Source organism: Rhipicephalus sanguineus, chromosome 1, assembly GCF_013339695.2.
Source record: "Rhipicephalus sanguineus isolate Rsan-2018 chromosome 1, BIME_Rsan_1.4, whole genome shotgun sequence".
Lineage (NCBI taxonomy): Eukaryota > Metazoa > Arthropoda > Arachnida > Ixodida > Ixodidae > Rhipicephalus > Rhipicephalus sanguineus.
Window position 1 is genome coordinate 270936626 of NC_051176.1, and position 14728 is coordinate 270951353.

Consider the following 14728-nt stretch of genomic DNA (forward strand, 5'->3'; position numbering starts at 1 on the left):
TTCATTATTGGGGGAATTTTGGCATCTAAGCCAATGCTATTGTTATATTTTTACCTCTGTTTATCATCTCCTTGATATGTAATATACATCATAAAGTACTAACAAAAAGAGCTGAAAACCATGTGCTACGAATACATTACCTCTTTTTTATGCAGTAAATTCAGTCGGTTCGTACTGCCCCCATAGCAAAATAATGCAATGGTGAGACTAAACTTGAAAAATTTTTTCTTCACTAAAACAAAAACTACTTCGATTAAACTTTCTGTGGACAAAGATGTTATGATTCTCAATCGTATGCACTTTTCTGCTTATTTTTTCTTGGACCACCTTAGGGTGCTACACACGTCTGAACATAGGCCAATGTAGCGTTTTTTCCAAGTTCAGGATTTTATTTTAGAACCTGCGCGCCGCACACAGGCAAAACGAAACCTTTAGGCAATAGTACGCTTTATGGAGACTTTTATAAAAATAGTTGATGTATTTGATCTACAGTCGTCTTTTGTAAAAAAAATCCCGAAAACGCTGCAATTTACCCAATTTTACCTACGCGCCAAGGAGTGAAAAACATAAAGATACTCTAAGCAACTATCCTGTAATAAAAGCGCGATGCTCTAAAAACACAAAAAAGAAAGTTTCGAATGAATGCGCGAAACGGTTCATTTATAGCGAATTTTTCTTTCGTACCCGGTTTTCCAACATATCGAGAAGTTCAAATGGCGCTCACGTGCCCGAAAAATTTTTGCCGCTCTATATATTTTGGGAAATACTGCAGGACTAATGTCTATATGTGTGTAATATTTTTCAGATTTTTTCAGAGAAATTGATTTTTGTCGAGCGCCCCGGCTGGGACAGTTGGCCTGGAATGACCCATATATATATATATATATATATATCATTTACAAATAATTGATTCGGACCATGCCGTGCGTCTTTGTCTTTTGCGTGTTTCGTCAATGTGACGCCATTGATACTTACTACATTGCTTTCCACCAACTACCAGATCCTTGACGCATCCTTCCTTTTACGTGCCATGTGTAAGGCTCATTCGTGTGATTTGTCATATATGAGCCACGTTTGCACGCGACTCCCCGGACGTTCTTACGAAAATGACGACGATAAATTGTCCAGCAACACTCCGCCATTTTTTAGAACAATTTGCATGTTAGACTCACAACGTCCTCCGTCGTCTGCTGCGTCCTGTCGGGAACGCCGAAATACGCGCACAGATTGCACCGCTCTGTCTCCGCGGAGCGTGAGACCTCGTACAAATTACTAAGCGCTGTTGTTGCGCGTTCGCGGAGTGGTTATGGTATACCGTCCTGTTCCAGCAGTTCACGTCGCTGCAGCGACATGAGTTCTAATCCCTGCGGTTGTAGCCAAATTTTTGTTTAAGCGTCTACTTTGCTACGTTTCCTCCACGCGTAATAACCACGTTCGTATGTAACTGGGCCTAGCCAGAAATTTTTTTCGGGGGAGGGGTCCGACCCCTTTATCTGTGCATTCGTGCGTGCGTTTGTATGTGTGCGCGTAGATATACACAGACACAAAATGTAAGCATTTTGAGGAGGAGGGGAGTTTGAACCCCTGAACAACCCCCTGGCTATACACCACTGGTATGTACGAGGGTCATTCAAAAAGTAAGGGCCGTTTGCTCCCCCAAAAAATAAATATTCGTTAGTAAAAGTTTTTATTGGCGGGTTTAGTTTAGTACAAATCTACTTCACTTTTATACATAATCACCATTAACTTCTAAGCACTTTTCGTACCGCTGCACCAGTTTCTTTAGTCCCTCTGCATAGGAGTTCGCCGCCTGGGAATGTTTTGCTGTTTCAGTTGGTCGGTAAGCATTTTTGGTGCCCACCTTGCACACACTTTGTGATATCCGAGCTCTTAATTTACAATCGTGCAAATTGTAGTGCGGCCGACAAGAGGAAATTCATTCGACAGAGCACTAACTATGGCAGTCGTCGATCTAATCGCAATTCCCAGTCCACTTGTTGAACGGTTCCGTTGGTCTGGATTCTGGGTCATGCCACTCCGCTCTTGGTCGTGCACATTTGTGCTGCCCTTTGTGAAGTCGCGACACAATTTTCTGACCTTTACTTCACTCATCAGTGTCATCACTTGAGGTACATAAACTAGGCACAATTCCCCACAAATTTGAGAAGCTGATGATCCTTTTGCCTGCAAAAATCTACAGCTCGCCCTTCAAAATAGGTGGGAGCAAAGATTTTCGCAGACATTGTCGTTTGCATTCCCTGAAAAGCAGACGGCTACTGAGTCAGAACAATAACTTCAGTACCTTCGCGAAGAAGTAACAGTTGGCGAATCATTATTCTGACGTGTAAATATTTAAATATTAACGAACGGCCCTTACTTTTTGAATACCCCTCGTAGCAACTGATGTGTGTTGCAACCATTTAGACGTTCTATCTCCGTTTTGAAACTGCTAAATGTACGCATACCTGCCGACATAATAGCGCACGGCCTGCAGCAGTTCCATAATGGAGGGGGCGCATAAGGGAGGTGGAGGTCTCCATAAAGCAAAGCAAACAAAACTTTGCTTTAGAGACCATCAGCCATTGTGAATGATAGGCATGATATTCAGATATGCGGCTTGATAGGCAGACATGATGTGGTTTCTTGTGTCATTACGCAGAACAAGAATGCGCTCATTGACACCATTGTTCAATCGTAGTGCAATTTTAACCTATAACCTGGTTGCATGATAAGTGGAAGTGGCGTAAAAAATATTGTTTTATTTATTTATATTTGGTATTGTGACATTGAAGCTGGAGATGGGGACACGGCTTGACGACGATAGGATAACGTCGATACTGAAACGGTTATCGTTAACTTAGTTGAACGAACGCATGGAAGGGCGGATAAAGTAAACCTAGTCACGGTTTCTTTAAAATGCCATCGCACCAGCAGTTCTCACCCCAAATCAAAAATAAGAAAGAACAAACAAAACCAGCGAGCTTGAATGAAGATGCAGATAAACAAGAACGGTAAAATAAAAAAACAATCATAATAAAAATGATATCAGTAGCTGGTACAGTATGCGTGCGGTATACACGAATAGCCCCACGCAACTGTTAGTAAGAAGACTCGTTCGTTGTTCAGTCATCGTATCTCTTCCTGACAAGCTTTCAAGTATGCACGCTTCAACCATTCAACCAGCAAAAAGATTTTCGTATGAAAGGCTCGTATTGGACGTGCCAAAGAAACGCCGGCTCGTCTGTAGCTGTCGTTCCTTCCTCCGCAGTCCAATGATCCGCAGGGCATCGCGGCATACGCAGCGCGTGCCTCACGCACGACAAGGCAGCAGCTGAGGCGTGTCAGCCGCGAGGCAATAATGAATGTATGGATGAAATGCGACCGGTAGAGCGAAGCAAAAAGAGAGAGAGAGTGAGCGCTGTTCAGTTGTCGTCAAGCGAGCGAGAAAAGGTAGAGGGTTGGGCAAAAACTGCCATAAGGCGGAGACCAAGACGCGAGACGGGTTGCGACACTAAACGGCCGTTAAGGCTCGAGTAGGTTAGGGCAAGCACCAGCCTGACTCGAGCGTAAAGTTTGTCGGGAAATTACCGCGGCTTGCTGGCAGTGACAAATGACGCCAATTAGTGCGGCAGTCGCAGTTATAAGCTAGCGCATGGTTGATAGCTACACGTAAGTTTACACTGTTGACTGTAAGAAGTAAGAAAAACAAAAACAAAGTATTAGTTTTATCAATACCTTTCTTTCATAGTTCTGCATACAAGTTTTACGTGGGTTCTTATCAAATGCATTTTAGTGGTTGTGCAGTTTCAAGGGGGCAGGAGAGTGAAATGCAGATGGAAAGGAGAGGCCATCTTCTCCCACCACCGAGCACCAAGCCGGGGTGCCTCGGATCCCTTCCCATAGGAAAAACCCGCTGTATCCACGGGTGTATTCAGAATCGAACCCAGCGCCTCCAATTCTGGAAACGGACACTATCACTTGACCCGATAGACGCCGCCAATAAACTTATTCCGCTCTCTCTTTCTTTCTTTTTCCAGGGCCATGGTCTTTGCGGGCCAACAATACCGCTGTAGATGATGTGTGCCTGGTTTGTAGTTGTCAGATAATTCCTGCTGACGGCGGTTTTTCGTATCTCAGAACCATCCTGCCATGACAAATACTCTAGAAGGCAGGTCTGTCGATTACTCGAATTCCAGTTACTGACTGATCAAGTGTCACCTTCCGCGGTGGCTCGGTGGCTTTGGAGTTCACTACTGACCACACGCTAAATGAAAGAGAACGAGTCGCTGCACATTAAATAATCCCGTGTGGTCAGAATTAATCTGAAGCTCTCCATCACGCGGCGTTTTTCATAGCCGCAATTTTTCTTTGAGATACTAAACTCATTAAACTAATTAATTAATTGGAAAACTGACACTGTCGCCCCTTACGTGTGCGATAACATTTACCTATTTGCTAATATGCACGAACTGTCAGGCACGAAGTGTCGGGCACGAAGTGTCGGGCCATAGGGCAATAAAGCGCTTGTCGCACTTGTTAGTAAGGAAAGTCTGAGCAGGAAATATTGGCCGGCCTCACTACATTTGCACAGGTAAAGGCAGAAAATTCGATCTTCTGGTCCGCGGCGCTTCCTTCATGAAATGCTATCCAAGACAGCAAACTTCGCGGTGTTGCCCAGCTATTTTCAATATTTCTGAATAAACTGCGCTTGAAATTATCAAAAGCGCTTGGTGAAAAGTGCGCAATGCTGTCTTCGAATGCCGGAGAAAATATATAATGATTTCACTACATAGCATGTGATAACAAACTTATGGTGTTTAAGTCACTTTCCATTCTTAAATGACTGAGTTAATACATATCGCGGTACAGGACTTGGGCAGGATCTGGAAACGAGATTCCCAAAAGCTTGTCGTTCGTAAGTACTGTTCGCCATTGGTCAGCAGGCCTCGCTAATGATATGCTCAGTGTCACGATTGGCTGAAAGTTTCTCGTACGAAAAACGTTAGATGTTTTTGTGAACGTGCGCCGAGAATTGCGAGACACCCAGTTCATTTGCACACTTGTTGCGCTCGCATTCTCACAGTCACTTTATCGAGTGAATAGGGTGCATGGCGTAATATTCGCAACAGATACTGCGCTGATCACCGCAAGTAAATACAGTCAAATGATTCCCTTAACTACCGTTTGGAACGTTCGTACTTGTGTACAATCGTTGTTTTCTATTGATTTTTTTTTCATTCGCATAGTTGTATGCTATGTTCAGAGGACATTGAACGTTACGTTAACCACCGCATAAATATCCAACCCAATGCCTCGCATCGAATTTGCGAGAATGTATGTGGGATTTGCTTCGTGCATTTCCTCGCTAATTGAGTCGCGAAGAAAACATCGTGTTCGCAGAAGGAGAGAAAGCAATAACATATGCGGCCTTTTGACATTCACGCGCAATATCTTTGGGGGTCACTGCGGCGCAACCGGGTCTCCTCTGACACGATTGACCGCAGAGTCAATCATCAGGAAAACAAAGAAAAAGAGGAAAAAAAATAAGAAAAAAACTCCGTGCGAGAAAACACTGAGACATCAAAACATCAATTTGGCGAGAAAAACACGCGCAGTGAAAGGAAGCAACACCCACGCGCGCGCGAGCTGTCATGGTGCGTCGCGCGGCTCACCTGTGCAGCGTGTGGAGATGACTGGGAATCAGCGCGAAAGTGGGTCTGCGCCGGCCGCAAGCACCAGGTCACAGTGCCGGCAACGAGGGAGGACGTTGGGGGACGTCTTCCGAATCTGTCGGCCGCAGCCGGTGTACGCGCGGGGAGACCGGTCGGAAGAGAGCGGCGGCCGTCGAAAGGGAACGTCGCGCACTGCCGCTCCTCCGGCCGCTACGCAACGCGCTGTGAAGCCGCGGTGACGCCGTCTGCTTTTCCCGGTGGCGGCGTTACGAACGAGCGAAGCGATGCTCTCTTCCTCCCAGATCGTTTTCTCTTCTTTTTCTCCCCCCCCGCTCTCGTTTATTATTTCTCTTTTTGTTGTTGTTATTATTATTCCTCCCCTACGGTTGATATTGCGGCCTTTCGTTTGCTGATTCAAGCATCTCTCCTCGCCCCGGCTCGTGTAGGCGAGTCAGTGTGTGCGCAATCAATTTCGCACAGCCGATGGACACCTCGATTCTCGCCTTTCGGCACTGTGCCGTTCCCCTTGCCGTGTCCACGCCTCTTCTTCACTGTCTCTTTTCGCCTACCGTATTACGCGTGCCAATCGCACGCGGCCGCGTCTGCGACTGCCAGCCACTGCCATTCGTTTATCACGATTGAGGGAAGTTGACCGCGAGTCAAGCGGGTGTCTCGAGCCCGTGCCATCGTAGATTGGACGCCTTAATTTTTCGAGGGAGAAAAGCCGCAGCTGCCGTCACTTCGCACTTAACCGCCAAGGTCAAACCCGCATGGGCTTTTTCTTTGGGCATAAAGACACCGAGAACAACTCATAAAAGAATAAAGCGGAGTCTTGCCAACTAATACGACTTGTCGTTGGGCGGTTCAGTTCACAGTAAGTGGCCGTAGCCGTAGTGGAGCTTTAGATTCATGTTTCGAATGTAGGGTGGTTCAGTTCACAGTAAGTGGCCGTAGCCGTAGTGGAGCTTTAGATTCATGTTTCGAATGTAGGGTAGCAAACCGGTTGTCCTATACTGGTTAACCTCCCTGCCTTTCCTTCTCTACTATTTCTTCTCTCTCTCTCTAGATTCATGTTTCAACGCAGCACATCGACAGCGATCGGGAGAATGAAACGACAGCTGTATGCGCGCGGCTTGTCACATTCCTTTCTTGTCGTTCGGGCACTGCTTCGTTGCCGTCTCGGTTTCGTATATTCTATTCTAAAGCTTAGAAGGTTGACAAAAAAGGTGGGGCGGGGGCGGAGGAGGCGGTAGAGCCTGAGGAAAAGAAAGAATGGGCGTAGCGCGCGGCTCGCAGGTAATTTATTTGGCAAGGTAATTTGTTTGGCAATGTAGTGAGACATTAATTATAACATTCAAATGAACCCCGTAAATGCGCACAAGGTCATGCCATAAGCAGCGAGAAAGTGGTTACCACGCAGGTCAAGTAAATGCCTCCTCTAGCAAATCATTCCCTCCGTTTTTGGCACGTGTGGCTCTAACGTTTTTACGGCGCAAACAACGTGACCTTAAGCGGAAGTTTACTCAGCTTGTGCATAAACGAGATCCATGGTAAGGAACGCGCATGGCGTATGCGTATATTGCAAGTTGTACATAACAAGGCCGGCTTGCAAATTTCCCTGGACTCGCTTGGCGTCGCAGTACACCTTGTAGACATCCCTACGTATTGACGACTGCAGGAACGTCAAGGTGGTGCGTTCCCATAGAACAGGACAGGTGTTGACCTGTCACACGAACTGCGAAAGAAGTCCGTGCGTCTTTTTGTTGACCGGATAAAGGGTTTCAGCGATATATGTGGCACGTACGCACTGAATTATCGCAGAGTCTCCACGTAGAGGACAAGGTTGCCACGACGGCACGTGCACTTTCATCGAACGCCGATAGCCGCGGTGTTTCAAAGCTTCTCTCGTGTTACTCGTGCTTGTCCGTCCGCCCTTGTTATCATGTTAACTTTGTTGCCGGACACTGTTTTTTTTTTCTTCTGTTTCCAGGCCGCACCGTATTTTGTGCCCTATTTACTTTGAAAGATATAGCAGTGCACACTGGCGACGTTTGATAAAGCACATTGTGCAAGTACAAAAAACTGAGCGCTCTTCAGTAGTTATCTGTAGATATGTTTCTTTCTTCCTTTGCTTCTTTCTCTTTCGTTCTTTCCTTCCTTCTTTCTTCCTTTCATTACCCTCCCTGCATTCTGTAGTCACGCCCGTCAGCGCCGTCGCAAACCCCACTTCGCATCTTGAAATTGTTGTAGTCATTAGAGTGCTTTTTTTAAATCCAAAAATCACACGTACACTTTTCTGAAACAAAATTCGAAATACACCGTGAAAATCTCCCCTAGGAATTTCATTTCCGATGTCCGCCATGTTACGGCTCAGTGGCTGAAGTGCTTCCTCGCTAAACGCGAGTTCCCGGATTCGGTTCGCAGCCGTGAATGGAGCGGGCCGATTACCCGCCGCTTGGTACACGTAATTAATTTTTTTCTCCTTCATAGGATTTTTCACCAGAATGGAGACAAAAAAAATTTTTTGGAACATTATATAAAAGCATACCGTTCTGTATGATGCAAGCACTGCAATTTTTTTATTTCCGTTGCTTTTTGCATTATTTTGCATTATTTTTCGTTCATACGTGCCCTTTCCCACTGGCCAATCACATTCGCTAATCATATAGTATCCAGCGTCCCTATTGGCTGGAATTTTCCCTTGCGATCAGTTCTGTCGTATAGGGACCTTTTGTGAATACCCACCGCTGTATATTATTATAATTGCAAAACATTTTTGGCGAATCAAAGGTACTTTGACAATATCTATCTATCTATCTATCTATCTATCTATCTATCTATCTATCTATCTATCTATCTATCTATCTATCTATCTATCTATCTATCTATCTATCTATCTATCTATCTATCTATCTATCTATCTATCTATCTATCTATCTATCTATCTATCTATCTATCTATCTATCTAATCCGCCTACGCCATTCTTGGTATATAATTTCTTTAGCGCTGCTGAACGTGTGCTTTATCATGGTTCCACTTTTCTAGGCTACAATTCGTTTTTTCTTACTCGCTCTCCTCGATACGTAACGAACTGATATTACCCTAGATCCGCTGCTAGGGCCTTCGCTTCTGGGTCCGTCTGCAAGGAAGCTCTTAGAACACTCACTCACAAGCATAGGCGTGCGCAGGGTTCCCCTTCAGGGAGGGGGGGTGCGAAGGTTCGTCGCAGTGCACCCCCTCTCTCAATTATGTCAATGTATGGCGCTGACATTGCGCCCCCCCCCCCGAGTCGCAGCGCCCCCCCCTCCCTATTATGTCAATGTGTGGGGCTGACTTAGCGCCCCCCCCCTCTTACGTGAATAGTGGGGGGGGGGCGCCACCCCCCCCCCCCCCGTGCGCACGCCTATGCTCACAAGGAACTCGCGCACCACACTATCACTTGGTTCCCTACTCATTTTGGCTCGAAGGTTGGGGGCTTTCCGTTATCAACGAGCTAGCCCACTCCAAGGAGCGAGGTCTCACTTACCGCGCCGGGATTTGCACGGCTCAGACGGAGGAATCAGCCTGCAGCCTCCATTTCAGGAACATTTTGACCACTTTCAATGAGGTTACAAAACACTATCAAATGGGCCGTAGGTCCTTCCCACTCCCACACAAAAAGTTGCCCAGGCCACAGGCAATCTCTTTTCGCATGCTTCAGACGGGGACATACCCCGTGCATTAATAGTCATTACTCCGACATTTCAACGCTTTGTCCGGACTGTCAAGATCGCAGTGATTTTAGACATATGCTCTGGACTCTGGAGGTGCCCCTCTTTACAGGGAAAGCATCAAGGATTCTCTAAAGATGAATCTTATTCTATGATAAAAAGCCCGGTCCTACTACAACAACTCAAGGCTGTCCAGAAGGCCCACGACGCGGCGGTGAGCTAGGCCTCCCCGTCCTTACGTGGCAGCGGCCCGCGATCCTCCCTCTATAAAGCGGGGGTGGATTCCTTCAGGACCTAAATAAAGTTTTCTGCCTATCTGTATCTATCCTGGGCTGCCATATGGCATAGTTGAGCTGAATGAGCGTGTACAGAAGCTCACTGTTCACATTTTTACCCGTCAATAGCTTGTTGGTAATTGCTCCATCCATATACATATAACCCGGAACATGTAAAGACTGTCTCTCTTGTGACCTTTGTTACGGGAAATAACTGCAGCAGATGTTGCAGCCGCCACAGTGGGGCCATGATCTGCCCCCGCGTATGCACATTAAAAAGGACGCGCTTTAGCGGGTGGCCTTAGTACAGGTATCGTAAAATCAAGGCATAAATTCGTGCGTTAGACATCTGGAAGGTATTGAGCATGATGAAACGCCTACGTTATACGTTCAGCATGTGCTTTTTTTATTAGTTGTGCATTCTAACCTTGATCCCTAGTGATTACCCAAACATTTCCGTACTATTCTTTGCTTTACCCGGAAGCTATTTTGCAAGTTAGCACCCCTTGACACAGTCTTTTGTAAACCCGTGCGTCCATTACAGCAATTAGCCCTGATTCCAAGGCCTTCCAAAGTCTGCAACTTTCCGTTCGTGTTTCTTTCACCTTGTGGTCACGCTGATTCAGGCGTGACCGAATGAATCTTGCGAGAAACTATTTAGAGTACGACAAGGCCTCGAAGTCAATACGCCAGACCGGTAGCTGCCACCAGGAACTGTCTGGGAACCACAGCGGGATTTTACATTGTCCCGTTCCGCATCATCGCAAGGATCCGTATGAAAAGTTTTTTGGCGCAAAAGGCGGCATGCGTGACACGGACGGCGTTAAATTCCCACGAAGCTTTTATGCGCTGCTCAGGCAAGTCGATATTCATGGTAACAAGGTAAACTCAGCGCTTCAACAAGGGGCGAAAAAAGAAGCCCACGAACACTATCTCACAACTGAAATATTTTTCCGATTTACACAGAACAAATGTACATGCAGAAGTTAAAAAAAGGAAACACCAAGTAACTCGCCAAAAGCTTCGGAAACAATCAAGCAATGCTGTACACGGACGCCAATCGGACCGTCAGAGGACACGTCATAGTAGCCGTTCGCAGCACGCAACGTAATAAAAGTGACGTAACGGCCTGAGTACGCACCAAATGCACAGCCACTGCCGAAGCCTCAGCAATCGCGATGGCAATCAAACATTGCGACAGCGCCGGGCAGTCTTCATTATTATCTCCGACTCCCAAGCAGCGTGTAGAATGTACCTACGTACAAGGTATATTGCCACGAATCGCGCTAAGAATATTAGGCGACTCACTCCAAGAAGACCATGCGATCATATGGTGTCCAGGTCATGAGGGCATCCCAGGCAACGAGAGGGCGCACTCCTTAGCTCGAGAACTTACTAACCGAGCTGAGAGCCACAGCCCGTGCCAAGATAGTCCGCTTACGGCCCAAGACATCCTCGAACACCAACGTCGCACGACGAAAGAACGTCTTACCCCGCCGCATCGGCAGCTGGGAGTAGCAGAACATCGCGCATATAGAATTCAAACGCACACCTATCCCCACTTGGAAAGGGCCTATCACATAAATCCCACATTACATGGCGGCGCTTGTCCATGGTGTGGTGCACGGCCGTCACTGCCACATGTGACGTGGGAATGCACAGCAAGACCACAGGAGCCAAACTCGCCTATGTTACGCATTTACTCTAGGGAGCCGTGGGAGCTCGGCCAGGGCTGGAGGTCCAGAGAGGCCTCTTGGACAAGGCGGAGCGTGTAGCCAGGATCAATGGAGTCCTGGAATAGGGACCCACCTTTCTCATTCTTCCCCTGAACAATCAATGAAGTTTTTTCACCGCCCACATACTTTCGTTTCCACATTCACCAGTTCGGGTCATATCGGCGTAATTTCTACTGAAAAGCGTAGATCAGAGCCAACGTTGTCTTTATGAGACCGTCGCGACATGACGTGGTTATCTCGAGCAATGGTGCATACCAGTTGATATACTAAAATATTTGATGTCGCGTTTGAATCCGTGAGTACTGTACTGTGCGAAGTGAGTGCACGTTCCGGAGTCCTTGACTACCACATGCCTCATGATCATATCGTGGTTTGGGCACGTGAAACCCCTGGTATTATTATTATTATTAACCTTAATTAAGGTTTGATGGATAACAGTAGCCTACCTTCCCATATTTTTTTCATATATAAATAATAAAAAAAGAACGTGTAATGCAAGAGCCTCCCATTAACTCCTTAAGTTCGGGGTCGTGGGTTCGATTCCTGGTCATGGTGGCCGCATTTGGATGGCAGCAAAAATCCGTAACACCCGTGTAATCAGTAGCCCCCGCGCCAAAACCACGGCATGCCTCATGTTAATGCCGTGGTTTTGACGCATAAGACCCCAGAAATTATTATTATTATTATTATTATTATTATTATTATTATTATTATTATTATTATTATTATTATTATTATTATTATTATTTATTTTTATTGTTTCTTTTTGCGTGCGCCAGCACAAAGGCCTTACGGTTGTTCCTGGGCACGTTAAATAAATCATTGATTGATTGATTGATTGATTGATTGATTGATTGATTGATTGATTGATTGATTGATTGATTGATTGATTGATTGATTGATTGATTGATTGATTGATTGATTGATTATTATTATTATTAACTCATATTGTCCACTTCTGTATTTATACTGACACCCGACATGTTAAAGAACCCCAAGTCGTCGAAATTTCCGGAGCACTCCACTACGGTGCCTCTCATAATCATATTGTGGTTTTGGGACGTAAAACCCCAGCAATGATGACACAATGACACGCGTTTCCGCGTACCAGCGTTTATAGTGACCGCGTTTCGCCAGCCAAAGCTACTACACCTGCTATCAGTAGCATAGCCAGAAATTTTTTTCGGAGGCGGTGGGGAGCTCAACCATACTTTGTGTGTGTTCGTGCGTGCGTTTGTATGTGTACGTATATATATATATATATATATATATATATATATATATATATATATATATATATATATATATATATACTCGAGCAAAATTTTAAAAATTCGGAGGGGTTTGAGCCTCCCCCCCGGCTACGACCCTGCCTGCAAACTACGCCTTCATGCATTCCAGCATTCTCGAATATTATCGCTCATTCTAGTCAGACCGCACGCGCAACGCAAATAGCGGTGTTACATTCTAGAAGTTACGCAAGCACGTGCGATTACCCTGACGCGTTTCAACCGCTGATCAGATTTCGACGACTGTGCTCGCCGCAGTCGTTGTACTCTGAAAGTTCTTGTTTTTGCTAGGCACAAGTTCGCCCAATAAGAGAGTTACGCTTCGGCTGGCCGTATCCTCCGCCGTCACAACAACGTGACCATGTGATCCGCGCGCTAACATCAGAAAGAAAGAAAAACAAACAAACAAAGCTTGATGGTTCCGACAAGGGAACTGCCATCATCAGAGCCCTGGCAAAGGCAAACCCGCTTGTCGAGCGCTGGCTCAAGCCTGAGGCTTCCCTTCACCTCCGTATGCTGAAGACATTGTGTATGCATCTCCCTGTGTATTTCTATATTGGCATATACCATGCAATTCCTCCCTTTAGTACAAAAGGGATAACTGCGCTACCTGACACACACGTAACAACCATAGACATACACAGGCGCAGTGTGTATGTCTATGGTTGTTACGTGTGTGTCAGGTAGCGCAGTTATCCCTTTTGTATTAAGATGCACCAACTCGCCCACCAACAAGTTCTTCTAAACCCTCCCTTTAGCATTGACGTAGCCAGAGGTTGGGCTTGTGGGCTTTTTTTTTTTCTTTCGATTGCTCTGTGTGCGGTGCATTATGCAGAAAAAGGTCAACCAGTTACGCTTCGCAGAAAAAAATCAACCAGTTACCGATGAAACCGCGAAGTTCACTCAGCACTTGAAAAAGTGCTGGGAGAACTTACGAGAAAAGTGGCGAAAATGAAGGGCCAGCGAGACGCGTCAAATATTTTTTGGCACGTGAGCTTCTTTCACTTGCTTCGTAAGTTGGGCGTCCGCAGCAGCTCTGTGAACGCTCAACTGAAACTGTATTTTCGCTAATGGTCTCGCTTATTTAGCGTCTTTCAAAGACGCTAAACCTTTGCGCGTCAGAAAGCATGCACCTGTTCTATTGTGGACCGGCTTGGGTTCTTTTGTGGTCCTGCCTGAAGTCCCTAGATAATTTCCTTTCAAGACTTTAGTCTCACCGTTGCTCTAAAAATTCGACTGTGTTGGTTCTCATCAGCCGCATGAGGGGTTTTTCTGTTCTGCTGCATAGAATGTCAAAATGTGTCCATTGCAGGCTCGTTTCAATGCATAGAGCGCCGTTGATCATGCGAATGTTTTAATGGGCGTAATATGCTGCTAAAGCACATTAGAAACTATCTGTGTTTCTGGCCATATGGAGGTCTTTAGGTTTCAGTGATTGTTCCTGCAGACGAAATGAACTTTCTGCAGTTATCCAGATGGAGGATCAGCGGCATACAGCGTGCTTACAGACAAGCTGTTTAGAGTGGGCAGCGCGTGTGGGAACTTGTTTACAGAATCCGTACGACGGCGACCGTGAAAGCGACCGTGCACTTCACTGAATTATTTCAGTACTGAATTATTGGTTCCATGCTGCTGTGACATTTACGGTGTACGATATGCCTTCATTACGAAAGTCGCCTCTGTTTTTGTTCTTGGTAGTGCACCTTATATTATCATGCAAGAAATAATTATGATTTATGCTATATAGCGCTTTTCGTACATTGTGCAGCCACATATCAGTTAATTTTGTGAAGTGCCGATCTCCTATACAGCTCTTGAAGGAACGTCAAATACCATGAAAAAGAGCATAAAACAAACAAGTAGTGAACATATTTTAAAACTAAACTTTATTTTATCTACCCCCACGGCTCTCGTCGACTACGGTGACATAGATTCTGATTTGAGAAGTCCTGAACAAGGAAACGAGACACCTAACTTGCTACAAAACGCGCAAGCAAACGTGTACGCTTGTCAGGTGTATGGCACAGCTCACCAGTATACCCAAG

At 45.8% G+C, this 14728-nt stretch overlaps 1 protein-coding gene across 1 annotated transcript in view; it reads right to left on the reverse strand.

Annotated features, from left to right (window-relative positions):
* Positions 1 to 5920, reverse strand: part of LOC119378966 (uncharacterized) — a 68112-nt gene extending 62192 nt beyond the window's left edge. The window contains exon 1 of the mRNA XM_037648078.2: positions 5673 to 5920. The gene's annotated coding sequence lies outside the window, so the exon portion shown is untranslated. The remainder of the gene's footprint in view (positions 1 to 5672) is intronic.
* Between the last annotated feature and the right edge of the window lie 8808 nt (positions 5921 to 14728).